This window comes from Ranitomeya variabilis, chromosome 1, assembly GCF_051348905.1.
Source record: "Ranitomeya variabilis isolate aRanVar5 chromosome 1, aRanVar5.hap1, whole genome shotgun sequence".
Taxonomy (NCBI): Eukaryota; Metazoa; Chordata; class Amphibia; order Anura; family Dendrobatidae; genus Ranitomeya; species Ranitomeya variabilis.
In genome coordinates, this window is record NC_135232.1 from 733,770,700 (window position 1) to 733,785,032 (window position 14,333).

The window sequence follows — 14,333 nt, forward strand, 5'->3', positions numbered from 1 at the left end:
TGAATGGCTCTGTGTTCACCTGTTTCAAATGGATCTTCAGAGTGTAGCTACAGGTTTGAATAATCTCGCCACAAAGGTACAAAATTTGCAAGATTTTGTTGTTCATGCACCTATGTCTGAGCCTAGAATTCCTTTGCCTGAATTCTTCTCGGGGAATAGATCTCACTTTCAAAATTTTAAAAATAATTGCAAATTGTTTTTGTCCCTGAAGTCTCGCTCTGCCGGAGACCCTGCACAGCAGGTCAGGATTGTAATTTCCTTGCTCCGGGGCGACCCTCAAGACTGGGCTTTTGCATTGGCACCAGGGGATCCTGCGTTGCTCAATGTGGATGCGTTTTTTCTGGCCTTGGGGTTGCTTTATGAGGAACCTCATTTAGAGCTTCAGGCGGAAAAGGCCTTGATGTCCTTGTCTCAGGGGCAAGATGAAGCTGAAATATACTGCCAAAAATTCCGCAAATGGTCTGTGCTTACTCAGTGGAATGAGTGCGCCCTGGCGGCGATTTTCAGAGAAGGTCTCTCTGATGCCATTAAGGATGTTATGGTGGGGTTCCCTGTGCCTGCGAGTCTGAATGAGTCCATGACGATGGCTATTCAGATCGATAGGCGTCTGCGGGAGCGCAAACCTGTGCACCATTTGGCGGTGTCTACTGAGAAAACGCCAGAAAATATGCAATGTGATAGAATTCTGTCCAGAAGCGAGCGGCAGAATTTTAGACGAAAAAATGGGTTGTGCTTCTATTGTGGTGATTCAACTCATGTTATATCAGCATGCTTTAAGCGTACTAAGAAGCCTGACAAGTCTGTTTCAATTAGCACTTTACAGTCTAAGTTTATTCTATCTGTGACCCTGATTTGTTCTTTGTCATCTATTACCGCGGACGCCTATGTCGACTCTGGCGCTGCTTTGAGTCTTATGGATTGGTCCTTTGCCAAACGCTGTGGGTATGATTTGGAGCCATTGGAGGCTCCGATACCTCTGAAAGGGATTGACTCCACCCCATTGGCTAGTAATAAACCACAATACTGGACACAAGTGACTATGCGTGTTAATCCGGATCACCAGGAGGTTATTCGCTTTCTGGTGCTGTATAATCTACATGATGTTTTGGTGCTGGGATTGCCATGGCTGCAATCTCATAACCCAGTCCTCGACTGGAGAGCTATGTCTGTGTTAAGCTGGGGATGTAAAGGAACTCATGGGGACGTACCTTTGGTTTCCATTTCATCATCTATTCCCTCTGAGATTCCTGAATTCTTGTCTGACTTTCGTGACGTTTTTGAAGAACCCAAGGTTGGTTCACTACCTCCGCACCGGGAGTGCGATTGTGCCATAGACTTGATCCCGGGTAGTAAATACCCTAAGGGTCATTTATTTAATCTGTCTGTGCCTGAACACGCGGCTATGCGAGAATATATAAAGGAGTCCTTGGAAAAGGGACATATTCGTCCTTCGTCATCTCCCTTAGGAGCCGGTTTTTTCTTTGTGTCTAAGAAAGACGGCTCTTTGAGGCCGTGTATTGATTATCGACTTTTGAATAAAATCACGGTTAAATATCAATATCCGTTACCACTGCTTACTGATTTGTTTGCTCGTATAAAGGGGGCCAAGTGGTTCTCTAAGATTGATCTCCGTGGGGCGTATAATTTGGTGCGAATCAAGCAGGGGGATGAGTGGAAAACCGCATTTAATACGCCCGAGGGCCATTTTGAGTATTTGGTGATGCCTTTTGGTCTTTCAAATGCCCCTTCAGTCTTCCAGTCCTTTATGCATGACATTTTCCGCGATTATTTGGACAAATTTATGATTGTGTATCTGGATGATATTCTGATTTTTTCGGATGACTGGGACTCTCATGTCCAGCAGGTCAGGAGGGTTTTTCAGGTTTTGCGGTCTAATTCCTTGTGTGTGAAGGGTTCTAAGTGTGTTTTTGGGGTTCAAAAGATTTCCTTCTTGGGATACATTTTTTCCCCCTCTTCCATCGAGATGGATCCTGTCAAGGTTCAGGCTATTGGTGATTGGACGCAACCCTCTTCTCTTAAGAGTCTTCAGAAATTTTTGGGCTTTGCTAACTTTTATCGTCGATTTATTGCTGGTTTTTCTGATGTTGTAAAACCATTGACTGATTTGACTAAGAAGGGTGCTGATGTTGCTGATTGGTCCCCTGATGCTGTGGAGGCCTTTCGGGAGCTCAAGCGCCGCTTTTCTTCCGCCCCAGTGTTGCGTCAGCCTGATGTTGCTCTTCCTTTTCAGGTTGAGGTCGACGCTTCTGAAATCGGAGCTGGGGCGGTGTTGTCGCAGAGAAGTTCCGACTGCTCCGTGATGAGACCTTGTGCTTTTTTTTCCCGTAAATTTTCGCCCGCCGAGCGGAATTATGATATTGGGAATCGGGAGCTTTTGGCCATGAAGTGGGCTTTTGAGGAGTGGCGTCACTGGCTTGAGGGGGCCAGACATCAGGTGGTGGTATTGACTGACCACAAAAATTTAATTTACCTTGAGTCTGCCAGGCGCCTGAATCCTAGACAGGCGCGCTGGTCGTTGTTTTTCTCTCGGTTTAATTTTGTGGTGTCTTACCTACCGGGTTCTAAGAATGTTAAGGCGGATGCCCTTTCTAGGAGTTTTGAGCCTGACTCCCCTGGTAATTCTGAGCCCACAGGTATCCTTAAAGATGGAGTGATATTGTCTGCCGTTTCTCCAGACCTGCGGCGGGCCTTGCAGGAGTTTCAGGCGGATAGACCTGATCGTTGCCCACCTGGTAGACTGTTTGTTCCTGATGATTGGACCAGTAGAGTCATCTCTGAGGTTCATTCTTCTGCGTTGGCAGGTCATCCTGGAATCTTTGGTACCAGGGATTTGGTGGCAAGGTCCTTCTGGTGGCCTTCCCTGTCACGAGATGTGCGAGGCTTTGTGCAGTCTTGTGACGTTTGTGCTCGGGCCAAGCCTTGTTGTTCTCGGGCTAGTGGATTGTTGTTACCCTTGCCTATCCCGAAGAGGCCTTGGATGCACATCTCGATGGATTTTATTTCGGATCTGCCTGTTTCTCATAAGATGTCTGTCATCTGGGTGGTGTGTGACCGTTTCTCTAAGATGGTCCATCTGGTTCCCTTGCCTAAGTTGCCTTCTTCTTCCGAGTTGGTTCCTCTGTTTTTTCAAAATGTTGTTCGTTTGCATGGTATTCCGGAGAATATCGTTTCTGACAGAGGGACCCAGTTCGTGTCTAGATTTTGGCGGGCATTCTGTGCTAGGATGGGCATAGATTTGTCTTTTTCGTCTGCTTTCCATCCTCAGACTAATGGCCAGACCGAGCGGACTAATCAGACCTTGGAGACATATTTGAGGTGTTTTGTGTCTGCGGATCAGGATGATTGGGTTGCTTTTTTGCCTTTGGCGGAGTTCGCCCTCAATAATCGGGCCAGCTCTGCCACCTTGGTGTCCCCGTTTTTCTGTAATTCGGGGTTTCATCCTCGATTTTCCTCCGGTCAAGTGGAATCTTCGGATTGTCCTGGAGTGGATGCTGTGGTGGAGAGGTTGCATCAGATTTGGGGGCAGGTGGTGGACAATTTGAAGTTGTCCCAGGAGAAGACTCAGCTTTTTGCCAACCGCCGTCGTCGTGTTGGTCCTCGGCTTTGTGTTGGGGACTTGGTGTGGTTGTCTTCTCGTTTTGTCCCTATGAGGGTTTCTTCTCCTAAGTTTAAGCCTCGGTTCATCGGCCCGTACAAGATATTGGAGATTCTTAACCCTGTGTCCTTCCGTTTGGACCTCCCTGCATCCTTTTCGATTCATAATGTTTTTCATCGGTCATTGTTGCGCAGGTATGAGGTACCAGCTGTGCCTTCCGTTGAGCCTCCTGCTCCGGTGTTGGTTGAGGGTGAGTTGGAGTACGTTGTGGAAAAGATCTTGGACTCTCGTGTTTCCAGACGGAAACTCCAGTATCTGGTCAAATGGAAGGGATACGGTCAGGAGGATAATTCTTGGGTCACTGCCTCTGATGTTCATGCCTCCGATCTTGTCCGTGCCTTTCATAGGGCTCATCCTGATCGCCCTGGTGGTTCTGGTGAGGGTTCGGTGCCCCCTCCTTGAGGGGGGGGTACTGTTGTGAAATTGGATTCTGGGCTCCCCCGGTGGCCACTTGTGGAATTGTACTTGTGTGCATCATCCCCTCTGTTCACCTGCTCCTATCAGGATGTGGGAGTCGCTATATAACCTTGCTCCTCTGTCAGTTTCATGCCGGTCAACAATGTAATCAGAAGCCTTTCTGTGCATGTTCCTGCTACTAGACAACTCCCAGCTAAGTTGGACTTTTGTCCTTGTGTGTTTTTGCATTTTGTTCCTGTTCACAGCTGCTGTTTCGTTACTGTGTCTGGAAAGCTCTTGTGAGCGGAAATTGCCACTCTGGTGTTATGAGTTAATGCTAGAGTCTTAAAGTAATTTCTGGATGGTGTTTTGATAGGGTTTTCTGCTGACCATGAAAGTGCCCTTTCTGTCTTCTTGCTATCTAGTAAGCGGACCTCGATTTTTGCTAAACCTATTTTCATACTACGTTTGTCATTTCATCTAAAATCACCGCCAATATATGTGGGGGCCTCTGTCTGCCTTTTGGGAAAATTTCTCTAGAGGTGAGCCAGGACTGTCTTTTCCTCTGCTAGGATTAGGTAGTTCTCCGGCTGGCGCTGGGCATCTAGGGATAAAAAAACGTAGGCATGCTACCCGGCCACTTCTAGTTGTGCGGCAGGTTTAGTTCATGGTCAGTATAGTTTCCATCTTCCAAGAGCTAGTTCTCATATATGCTGGGCTATGTTCTCTCGCCATTGAGAATCATGACAGTGTACTAACTGACCGTCGCATGCGACTATCCTCCGATAACGTTGACCGGCTTACTTTCCTGAAAATGAACAAGGCCTGGATCTCGCAGGAATTTGCCACTCCTCTTCCTGATTAAATAATTAGGTGACTGTCTACGTTATCCAGGTCTCCTGTTGTGTTCATCTTTCTACCACCTGAACTTAAATTCCTGGGCTCCAACACCGCCAGTTGAGGCTCAGAAGTGCCGTCTGCACAGTCAAAACATACGACCCAGTGTTATTGGGTTTCAGTAACGTCAGCTGATCCCCAGCTGTGTAGCCGGCAATGTGTCCTGCGACCGCCACGCTGACACAACAACTGAAATGTAAGGGAACCTGTCCCCCCCCCCAAGGCGTTTGTTACTGAAAGAGCCACCTTGTGCAGCAGTAATGCTGCACAAGGAAAAGGTAGCTATTTTTGTTTAGCTCCTTGCACACGCAGAACTTAACACTTATAAAATGTGTCCACTGATACCGTAAAACCATCCCGGAGGTGGGACTTTCCTTCGTAATATGACGCAGCACAGCTGTCATTCCTACCCCTTTGGCGCCGTGCCCCGGCTCCTCAGCGTTGTTTAAATCTGTCCCGGAGCCTGCGCTGTTATGTTATCCCTTGGCCAGGCACACTTAGTGCTGCCCATCTTCTGACATCAATTGGTGTCAGGCTGGCTGCGCCTGTGCGGCCGCGCTGGCCGGGAGCCCGCCTCGCATTGTCTTCTGATTTCATCCCACTGGGGGCCTGAGATCCATGGACATGCGCAGTGCATATCTGAACCTCCGCCTCTCACTCATCTCCCTACGCCTTCTTCAGACTGTGCGCCGTCAGCTGATCCCTAATAGCATGCCACGGCCGTGACGCCGCACAGTCTGAAGAAGCCGTAGGGAGGGGAGTGAGAGATGAGGATTTGCACTGCGCATGACCATGGATCCCAGGCCCGCGGTGGGATTACATTAGACGACACTGCGAGGATCTCGGCCAGCGCGGCCGCACAGGCGCAGCCAGCCTGACACCAAATGATGTCAGAAGATGGGCAGCGCTAAGTGTGCCTGGCCAAGGGATAACATAACAGCGCAGGCTCCGTGACAGATTCAAACAATGCTGAGGAGCCGGGGCACGGCGCCAAGGGTGTAGGAATGACAGCTGTGCTGCGTCACATCACAAAGGAAAGTCCCACCTCCGGGACGGTCTCACGGTTTCAGGGGACACATTTTATAAGTGTTTAGTTCTGTGTTTGCAAGGAGCATAATGAAAAGAGCCACCTTTTCCTTTTGCATCTTTTGTGCTGCACAAGCTGGCTCTTTCAGCTACAAACGCCTTGGGGGGGGTTAAAGGTTCCCTTTCTCCAATCAGGCTTCGGCCTACATTGTGTTCCTCTGCTTCTCCTGCTGTCCCTGGGCTCCAACACCGCTAGTTGTTGCCTGGTAGTGCTGTACGCACAGTCCCAACAGTCCCTCCTCTGTTATTGGGGTTCAGTAACATCAGCTGTTCCCCTGCTGTGTGTGTGGCAATCCCTCCTATCTCCTCCACCTCCTCCTCCTCCTGTCCCTGGGCTCCAACACCGCTAGTTGTTGCCTGGTAGTGCTGTACGCACAGTCAACAGTCCCTCCTCTGTTATTGGGGTTCAGTAACGTCAGCTGTTCCCCTGCTGTGTGTGTGGCAATCCCTCCTATCTCCTCCACCACCTCCTCCTCCTGTCCCTGGGCTCCAACACCGCTAGTTGTTGCCTGGTAGTGCTGTACGCACAGTCCCAACAGTCCCTCCTCTGTTATTGGGGTTCAGTAACGTCAGCTGTTCCCCTGCTGTGTGTGTGGCAATCCCTCCTATCTCCTCCACCTCCTCCTCCTCCTGTCCCTGGGCTCCAACACCGCTAGTTGTTGCCTGGTAGTGCTGTACGCACAGTCCCAACAGTCCCTCCTCTGTTATTGGGGTTCAGTAACGTCAGCTGTTCCCCTGCTGTGTGTGTGGCAATCCCTCCTATCTCCTCCACCTCCTCCTCCTCCTGTCCCTGGGCTCCAACACCGCTAGTTGTTGCCTGGTAGTGCTGTACGCACAGTCCCAACAGTCCCTCCTCTGTTATTGGGGTTCAGTAACGTCAGCTGTTCCCCTGCTGTGTGTGTGGCAATCCCTCCTATCTCCTCCACCTCCTCCTCCTCCTGTCCCTGGGCTCCAACACCGCTAGTTGTTGCCTGGTAGTGCTGTACGCACAGTCCCAACAGTCCCTCCTCTGTTATTGGGGTTCAGTAACGTCAGCTGTTCCCCTGCTGTGTGTGTGGCAATCCCTCCTATCTCCTCCACCTCCTCCTCCTCCTGTCCCTGGGCTCCAACACCGCTAGTTGTTGCCTGGTAGTGCTGTACGCACAGTCCCAACAGTCCCTCCTCTGTTATTGGGGTTCAGTAACGTCAGCTGTTCCCCTGCTGTGTGTGTGGCAATCCCTCCTATCTCCTCCACCTCCTCCTCCTCCTGTCCCTGGGCTCCAACACCGCTAGTTGTTGCCTGGTAGTGCTGTACGCACAGTCCCAACAGTCCCTCCTCTGTTATTGGGGTTCAGTAACGTCAGCTGTTCCCCTGCTGTGTGTGTGGCAATCCCTCATATCTCCTCCACCTCCTCCTCCTCCTCCTGTCCCTGGGCTCCAACACCGCTAGTTGTTGCCTGGTAGTGCTGTACGCACAGTCCCAACAGTCCCTCCTCTGTTATTGGGGTTCAGTAACGTCAGCTGTTCCCCTGCTGTGTGTGTGGCAATCCCTCCTATCTCCTCCACCTCCTCCTCCTCCTGTCCCTGGGCTCCAACACCGCTAGTTGTTGCCTGGTAGTGCTGTACGCACAGTCAACAGTCGCTCCTCTGTTATTGGGGTTCAGTAACGTCAGCTGTTCCCCTGCTGTGTGTGTGGCAATCCCTCCTATCTCCTCCACCACCTCCTCCTCCTGTCCCTGGGCTCCAACACCGCTAGTTGTTGCCTGGTAGTGCTGTACGCACAGTCCCAACAGTCCCTCCTCTTTTATTGGGGTTCAGTAACGTCAGCTGTTCCCCTGCTGTGTGTGGCAATCCCTCCTATCTCCTCCACCTCCTCCTCCTCCTGTCCCTGGGCTCCAACACTGCTAGTTGTTGCCTGGTAGTGCTGTATGCACAGTCCCAACAGTCCATCCTCTGTTATTGGGGTTCAGTAACGTCAGCTGTTCCCCTGCTGTGTGTGTGGCAATCCCTCCTATCTCCTCCACCTCCTCCTCCTCCTGTCCCTGGGCTCCAACACCGCTAGTTGTTGCCTGGTAGTGCTGTACGCACAGTCAACAGTCGCTCCTCTGTTATTGGGGTTCAGTAACGTCAGCTGTTCCCCTGCTGTGTGTGTGGCAATCCCTCCTATCTCCTCCACCACCTCCTCCTCCTGTCCCTGGGCTCCAACACCGCTAGTTGTTGCCTGGTAGTGCTGTACGCACAGTCCCAACAGTCCCTCCTCTGTTATTGGGGTTCAGTAACGTCAGCTGTTCCCCTGCTGTGTGTGTGGCAATCCCTCCTATCTCCTCCACCTCCTCCTCCTCCTGTCCCTGGGCTCCAACACCGCTAGTTGTTGCCTGGTAGTGCTGTACGCACAGTCAACAGTCCCTCCTCTGTTATTGGGGTTCAGTAACGTCAGCTGTTCCCCTGCTGTGTGTGTGGCAATCCCTCCTATCTCCTCCACCACCTCCTCCTCCTGTCCCTGGGCTCCAACACCGCTAGTTGTTGCCTGGTAGTGCTGTACGCACAGTCCCAACAGTCCCTCCTCTGTTATTGGGGTTCAGTAACGTCAGCTGTTCCCCTGCTGTGTGTGTGGCAATCCCTCCTATCTCCTCCACCTCCTCCTCCTCCTGTCCCTGGGCTCCAACACCGCTAGTTGTTGCCTGGTAGTGCTGTACGCACAGTCAACAGTCGCTCCTCTGTTATTGGGGTTCAGTAACGTCAGCTGTTCCCCTGCTGTGTGTGTGGCAATCCCTCCTATCTCCTCCACCACCTCCTCCTCCTGTCCCTGGGCTCCAACACCGCTAGTTGTTGCCTGGTAGTGCTGTACGCACAGTCCCAACAGTCCCTCCTCTGTTATTGGGGTTCAGTAACGTCAGCTGTTCCCCTGCTGTGTGTGTGGCAATCCCTCCTATCTCCTCCACCTCCTCCTCCTCCTGTCCCTGGGCTCCAACACCGCTAGTTGTTGCCTGGTAATGCTGTACGCACAGTCAACAGTCGCTCCTCTGTTATTGGGGTTCAGTAACGTCAGCTGTTCCCCTGCTGTGTGTGTGGCAATCCCTCCTATCTCCTCCACCACCTCCTCCTCCTGTCCCTGGGCTCCAACACCGCTAGTTGTTGCCTGGTAGTGCTGTACGCACAGTCCCAACAGTCCCTCCTCTGTTATTGGGGTTCAGTAACGTCAGCTGTTCCCCTGCTGTGTGTGTGGCAATCCCTCCTATCTCCTCCACCTCCTCCTCCTCCTGTCCCTGGGCTCCAACACCGCTAGTTGTTGCCTGGTAGTGCTGTACGCACAGTCCCAACAGTCCCTCCTCTGTTATTGGGGTTCAGTAACGTCAGCTGTTCCCCTGCTGTGTGTGTGGCAATCCCTCCTATCTCCTCCACCTCCTCCTCCTCCTGTCCCTGGGCTCCAACACCGCTAGTTGTTGCCTGGTAGTGCTGTACGCACAGTCCCAACAGTCCCTCCTCTGCTATTGGGGTTCAGTAACGTCAGCTGTTCCCCTGCTGTGTGTGTGGCAATCCCTCCTATCTCCTCCACCTCCTCCTCCTCCTGTCCCTGGGCTCCAACACCGCTAGTTGTTGCCTGGTAGTGCTGTACGCACAGTCCCAACAGTCCCTCCTCTGTTATTGGGGTTCAGTAACGTCAGCTGTTCCCCTGCTGTGTGTGTGGCAATCCCTCATATCTCCTCCACCTCCTCCTCCTCCTCCTGTCCCTGGGCTCCAACACCGCTAGTTGTTGCCTGGTAGTGCTGTACGCACAGTCCCAACAGTCCCTCCTCTGTTATTGGGGTTCAGTAACGTCAGCTGTTCCCCTGCTGTGTGTGTGGCAATCCCTCCTATCTCCTCCACCTCCTCCTCCTCCTGTCCCTGGGCTCCAACACCGCTAGTTGTTGCCTGGTAGTGCTGTACGCACAGTCCCAACGGTCCCTCCTCTGTTATTGGGGTTCAGTAACGTCAGCTGTTCCCCTGCTGTGTGTGTGGCAATCCCTCCTATCTCCTCCACCTCCTCCTCCTCCTGTCCCTGGGCTCCAACACCGCTAGTTGTTGCCTGGTAGTGCTGTACGCACAGTCAACAGTCGCTCCTCTGTTATTGGGGTTCAGTAACGTCAGCTGTTCCCCTGCTGTGTGTGTGGCAATCCCTCCTATCTCCTCCACCTCCTCCTCCTCCTGTCCCTGGGCTCCAACACCGCTAGTTGTTGCCTGGTAGTGCTGTACGCACAGTCCCAACAGTCCCTCCTCTGTTATTGGGGTTCAGTAACGTCAGCTGTTCCCCTGCTGTGTGTGTGGCAATCCCTCCTATCTCCTCCACCTCCTCCTCCTCCTGTCCCTGGGCTCCAACACCGCTAGTTGTTGCCTGGTAGTGCTGTACGCACAGTCCCAACAGTCCCTCCTCTGTTATTGGGGTTCAGTAACGTCAGCTGTTCCCCTGCTGTGTGTGTGGCAATCCCTCATATCTCCTCCACCTCCTCCTCCTCCTCCTGTCCCTGGGCTCCAACACCGCTAGTTGTTGCCTGGTAGTGCTGTACGCACAGTCCCAACAGTCCCTCCTCTGTTATTGGGGTTCAGTAACGTCAGCTGTTCCCCTGCTGTGTGTGTGGCAATCCCTCCTATCTCCTCCACCTCCTCCTCCTCCTGTCCCTGGGCTCCAACACCGCTAGTTGTTGCCTGGTAGTGCTGTACGCACAGTCAACAGTCGCTCCTCTGTTATTGGGGTTCAGTAACGTCAGCTGTTCCCCTGCTGTGTGTGTGGCAATCCCTCCTATCTCCTCCACCACCTCCTCCTCCTGTCCCTGGGCTCCAACACCGCTAGTTGTTGCCTGGTAGTGCTGTACGCACAGTCCCAACAGTCCCTCCTCTGTTATTGGGGTTCAGTAACGTCAGCTGTTCCCCTGCTGTGTGTGGCAATCCCTCCTATCTCCTCCACCTCCTCCTCCTCCTGTCCCTGGGCTCCAACACTGCTAGTTGTTGCCTGGTAGTGCTGTATGCACAGTCCCAACAGTCCATCCTCTGTTATTGGGGTTCAGTAACGTCAGCTGTTCCCCTGCTGTGTGTGTGGCAATCCCTCCTATCTCCTCCACCTCCTCCTCCTCCTGTCCCTGGGCTCCAACACCGCTAGTTGTTGCCTGGTAGTGCTGTACGCACAGTCAACAGTCGCTCCTCTGTTATTGGGGTTCAGTAACGTCAGCTGTTCCCCTGCTGTGTGTGTGGCAATCCCTCCTATCTCCTCCACCACCTCCTCCTCCTGTCCCTGGGCTCCAACACCGCTAGTTGTTGCCTGGTAGTGCTGTACGCACAGTCCCAACAGTCCCTCCTCTGTTATTGGGGTTCAGTAACGTCAGCTGTTCCCCTGCTGTGTGTGTGGCAATCCCTCCTATCTCCTCCACCTCCTCCTCCTCCTGTCCCTGGGCTCCAACACCGCTAGTTGTTGCCTGGTAGTGCTGTACGCACAGTCAACAGTCCCTCCTCTGTTATTGGGGTTCAGTAACGTCAGCTGTTCCCCTGCTGTGTGTGTGGCAATCCCTCCTATCTCCTCCACCACCTCCTCCTCCTGTCCCTGGGCTCCAACACCGCTAGTTGTTGCCTGGTAGTGCTGTACGCACAGTCCCAACAGTCCCTCCTCTGTTATTGGGGTTCAGTAACGTCAGCTGTTCCCCTGCTGTGTGTGTGGCAATCCCTCCTATCTCCTCCACCTCCTCCTCCTCCTGTCCCTGGGCTCCAACACCGCTAGTTGTTGCCTGGTAGTGCTGTACGCACAGTCAACAGTCGCTCCTCTGTTATTGGGGTTCAGTAACGTCAGCTGTTCCCCTGCTGTGTGTGTGGCAATCCCTCCTATCTCCTCCACCACCTCCTCCTCCTGTCCCTGGGCTCCAACACCGCTAGTTGTTGCCTGGTAGTGCTGTACGCACAGTCCCAACAGTCCCTCCTCTGTTATTGGGGTTCAGTAACGTCAGCTGTTCCCCTGCTGTGTGTGTGGCAATCCCTCCTATCTCCTCCACCTCCTCCTCCTCCTGTCCCTGGGCTCCAACACCGCTAGTTGTTGCCTGGTAATGCTGTACGCACAGTCAACAGTCGCTCCTCTGTTATTGGGGTTCAGTAACGTCAGCTGTTCCCCTGCTGTGTGTGTGGCAATCCCTCCTATCTCCTCCACCACCTCCTCCTCCTGTCCCTGGGCTCCAACACCGCTAGTTGTTGCCTGGTAGTGCTGTACGCACAGTCCCAACAGTCCCTCCTCTGTTATTGGGGTTCAGTAACGTCAGCTGTTCCCCTGCTGTGTGTGTGGCAATCCCTCCTATCTCCTCCACCTCCTCCACCTCCTCCTGTCCCTGGGCTCCAACACCGCTAGTTGTTGCCTGGTAGTGCTGTACGCACAGTCCCAACAGTCCCTCCTCTGTTATTGGGGTTCAGTAACGTCAGCTGTTCCCCTGCTGTGTGTGTGGCAATCCCTCCTATCTCCTCCACCTCCTCCTCCTGCTGTCCCTGGGCTCCAACACCGCTAGTTGTTGCCTGGTAGTGCTGTACGCACAGTCAACAGTCGCTCCTCTGTTATTGGGGTTCAGTAACGTCAGCTGTTCCCCTGCTGTGTGTGTGGCAATCCCTCTTATCTCCTCCACCTCCTCCTCCTCCTGTCCCTGGGCTCCAACACCGCTAGTTGTTGCCTGGTAGTGCTGTACGCACAGTCCCAACAGTCCCTCCTCTGTTATTATTGTTCAGCACCGCCAGCTGTTCCCCTGCTGTGTATACGGCAACGTGTACTGCGACCGCCACGCAGGCACAACAAGTTAAATTTAAGGGAACCTGTCCCCCCCCCAGGCGTTTGTTACTGAAGGAGCCACCTTGTGCAGCAGTAATGATGCAAAGGGAAAAAGTGCCTCTTTTCGTGGTGCTCCTTGTACATGCTGAACCTAACACTTATGAAAAGTGTCCCCTCCTACCGTGATACCGTCCGGTAGGTGGAACTTTCCTTTGTGATGTGACGCAGCACAGCCGTCATTCTTACCCCCTTGGCGCCGTGCGCCGCCTCCTCAGCGTTGTTTGAATCAGTCCCGGAGCCTGCGCTGTTAGGTTAGCCCTTGGCCATGCACACATTTTGCGCTGCCCGTCTTCTGACATCATTTGGTGTCAGGCTGGCTGAGCCTGTGCGGCCGCGCTGGACGAGATCCCGCCTCGTAGTGTCTTCTGATTTAATCCCACTGGGGGCCTGAGATCCATGAACATGCGCAGTGCATATCTGAACCTCCACCTCTCACTCATCTCCCTACGGCTTCTTCAGACTGTGCGGTGTCAGCTGATCCCTAATAGCATGCCACGGCCGTGACACCGCACAGTCTGAAGAAGCCGTAGGGAGGGGAGTGAGAGGTGAGGATATGCACTGCGCATGGCCACAGATCCCAGGCCTGCGGTGGGATTACATTAGACGACACTGCGAGGCGGGATCTCGGCCAGCGCAGCCGCACAGGCGCAGCCAGTCTGACACCAAATGATGTCAGAAGACGGGCAGCGCAAAATGTGTGCATGGCCAAGGGCTAACCTAACAGCGCAGGCTCCGGGACTGATTCAAACAACGCTGAGGAGGCGGCGCACGGCGCCAAGGGGGTAAGAATGACGGCTGTGCTGCGTCACATCACAAAGGAAAGTTCCACCTACCGGACGGTATCACGGTAGGAGGGGACACTTTTCATAAGTGTTAGGTTCAGCATGTGCAAGGACCATAATTAAAAGAGCTAAGTTTACCTTTTCCAGCATTAGTGCTGTACACGATGGCTCTTTCAGCTACAAACGCCTGGGGGGGGGGGGTTAAAGGTTCCCTTTCAACTTGCTCCTGTGCAGGCTTCGGCCTACACTCTGCTCCCTCTCCTCCTCCTGCTGACCCTGGGCTCTAACACCGCCAGTTGAGGCCCAGATGTGCTAACTGCACAGAGAAAAACATCAGCCAATGTGTCAGTGGGGTTCAGCACCGCCAGCTGTTCCCCTGCTGTGCAGCCAGCAACGTGTCCTGCAACAGCCACGCAGACACAAGAACTGAAATTGAAGGAAACCTGTCCCCCCTCCCCCAGGTGTTTCTACGTTGTGCAGCCACCTTGTACGACAGTAATGCTGCATGTGTGCAAGGTGGCTCAGAAACTTATTCTCCTTGCCCATGTTTAACTGAACACGTCTAAAATGAGTCCTCTGCGACCATTAAAACAATGTTAAGACACTGCGGGGCTGGGATTCATGGTCATCGCATTTCACAACGGCCGACATTACATGATGTCAGAGGATGGGCAGCGCTAACAGCGCA